Source organism: Dipodomys spectabilis, unplaced genomic scaffold (assembly GCF_019054845.1).
Source record: "Dipodomys spectabilis isolate Male_0828 unplaced genomic scaffold, ASM1905484v1 ptg000147l, whole genome shotgun sequence".
NCBI lineage: Eukaryota > Metazoa > Chordata > Mammalia > Rodentia > Heteromyidae > Dipodomys > Dipodomys spectabilis.
The window spans coordinates 3,679,061-3,682,083 of NW_024870824.1; positions in this window are offsets into that span (position 1 = coordinate 3,679,061).

Consider the following 3,023-nt stretch of genomic DNA (forward strand, 5'->3'; position numbering starts at 1 on the left):
CCAGGGCCTCGAGCATGCAAGGCAAGTGCTCTACCACTGAGCCACCTTCCCAGCCCTCCTTTGTTATTTTCCTACCATCCCTTTCCTCCCTACCTCCCAACTCCTCCCTCCCTCCACAAAGTGGTAAAGTTCATTTTCAACATAGTGTCTTGTACATATTGTAATGGGTCATCCTGTAACCTTATTTCAGCATTTTGTTATTTCCCTTCCCCTGCCCAAATTAGAAAAATGTATATACAAGATGTAGGACACCGGAATCAGATACAGTGCAACAGGGGTTATACCATGGGGGAAGAACATAGAAAAGAAACAAAAAAAATCACATACCACATTATAAGTATATTACAAAGAACAGCAAGAAAGATAAAATCTCGTGTGTCCCTATCTTGAGGTTCATTTCACTTAGCATCAGGTTATATGGTAATATGTACATAGCTTTTGACCTTTTCTGCTTGTCCTGGACATATACTAGTTATTGCAGATAAGGGAAACCATGGGACCTGTTTCTTTGGGCCTGGCTTACTTCACTTAATATAATTTTTCCAAGTCTTTCCATTTCCTAACAAATAGAGCAATATCATTCTTTCTGATGGAGGCATAGAATTCCAGTGTGTATCTATATCTATATCTATATCTATCTCTCTCTATATATATATCTATAGAGAGAGATAGATATCTATCTATAGATAAATAGATATCTATCTATAGATAGATAGATATCTATCTATAGATAGATAGATAGATAGATATCTATAGATAGATAGATAGATAGATAGATACATTCTTCAAGGAAATAGAAGAAGCAATCCAAAAATTCATGTGGAACAATAAAAGACCCTGAATAGTAAAAACAATCCTTAGCAGAAAGAACAATGCTGGAGGAATATCAATACCAAACTTCAAACTCTACTACAAAGCCATAGTAATCAAAACAGTTTGGTACTGGCACAAGAACAGACCTGAGGAACAATGGCCAGAAATGAACCCACAGATCTATAGCCACCTAATCTTCGACAAGGGGGCTAAAAAAATAGAATGGGTCTCTCTCGCTGCTCTTTTTCTAGCTCTCTCTGCTCTCTCTGCTCTTTTTTAGCTCTTTCCTCTCTCTTTCCTCTCTTTCCCAGCTCTCTCTCATTCCCAGGCCTTTCCCAGCCACGTGGAGTGCCAACCTTGCCTGGTCCCAGCAGGTCTATTGAATAAACCTACCCCTTACCTGAAAAAAAAAAAATAGAATGGAAGAAAGACAGCTTCTTCAGTAAATGGTGCTGGCAAAATTGGTTAAACACCTATAGAAAACTAAACGTAGATCTCCATATATCACCCTGCACCAGAATCAACACTAAATGGATCAAAGACCTGGGAGTCAAAGCAGACACCCTGAAAACATTACAGGATGGAATAGGAGAAACTCTAGGGCTCCTTGGCACAGGCTGAAATTTTCCTAATAGAGACCCAGAAACCCAACAAATCAAAGAAAGATTGGACAAATGGGATTGCATGAAACTGCAGAGCTTCTGCATGGCAAAGGACATAGCTAGCAAGATCAATAGAAAGCCCATTAATTGGGAGATTTTCACTAGCCATACAACAGATAAGGGTCTCATATCTAAAATATACTTAGAACTGAAAAAACAAAATCCCGCAACTACAAATACTCAAAGAAACAACTGCCCGATTAATAAGTAGCCTAAAGACAAAGAGAGATTTCTCTGAAGAGGAAATAAGAATAGCCAATAGACACATGAAGAAATGTTCAACTTCTCTAGCCATTAAAGAAATACAAATCAAGACAACATTGAGATTCCACCTCACCCCAGTTAGAATGGCTAGAATCAAGAAATCTAATAACAACAGATGCTGGAGGGGATGTAGCCAAAAGGGAACCCTACTGCATTGTTGGTGGGAGTGTAAACTTGTTCAACCACTTTGGAAAGCAGTGTGGAGGTTCCTCAAAAGACTCCACATAGAGCTCCCCTATGACCCAAGAATCCACTTTTAGGCATTTACCCAAATGATCACAAACAAGGCCACACTAAAGCTACTATGTTTATTGTAGCATTATCCATTTATATTTTCTATGTACTATGTTTTTCTCTTTTTTTCCCTTATTGGCTTGTAGTAGAAAAAACAAGTCTTCATTATTTCACTAGCTTTCTATACAGATTTAAACTCTTTTAGGCTCTACTTTAATTCTTTCTAAATTTACTCAGATATTTGAGTGAGATATAAGTCTGGTTTCAAATGTCTAAAATTAATGGCTTTACCTGCTTTTTGTAATATATATCCATATATATATACATGTAAGTGTATATACTTACACTTATATACACATATACACATACATATACACACATATTATATCAGATAAGGTGTCAGAGCAGAGGTACTGATACTTGCTGTTTTATACTTTTACCTCCTAGCTTCAGACCACCTTTCTCTACTCTTCTCTCTGATCCTATGGCTGTTAGTTTGTACACTACATTTTCTTTTTGCCGCCTGATTTCCTGCCAAAATGGTGTTCAAGAGGCAGCGTACAAAATCTAAGGCAAGGAAAGATACTCCTTCCTTCCAATATTTTGGCAGCACTGGGATCTGAACTCAGAGCCTTTTATTTGTTAGATAAATATTCATCAACTTGTGCCCCACCTCCACACCTTCAGCTCATTTTATTTTTCTCAGCTAGAATCCCAACCAATATCATCTGACCTAGACCTCTCAGGTAGTTGAAATAATAGACAAGTGACACTATGCCAGGCTTGTTTATTGAAATGAGGTCTTGCTTTTGCCTGGATAATCTCAAATTGCAATCCCCTTCAATCTCTGCCTCTTGAGTAGTGGGGATTACAGGTGTACCTGGATCTTCTCTCCCCCCACCCCATAATGTCATCACATCTATAGGTCTTCATCTTCAGTAGCAGTTTGTTTCTCATGTTCTAGAGCCAGCCTCATGTGCCCCCTTAGAGATACATCAGCAGCTACATTCAAGCTTCAGCAACCACTCTTGAGCTTCTAATTCCCAGCAG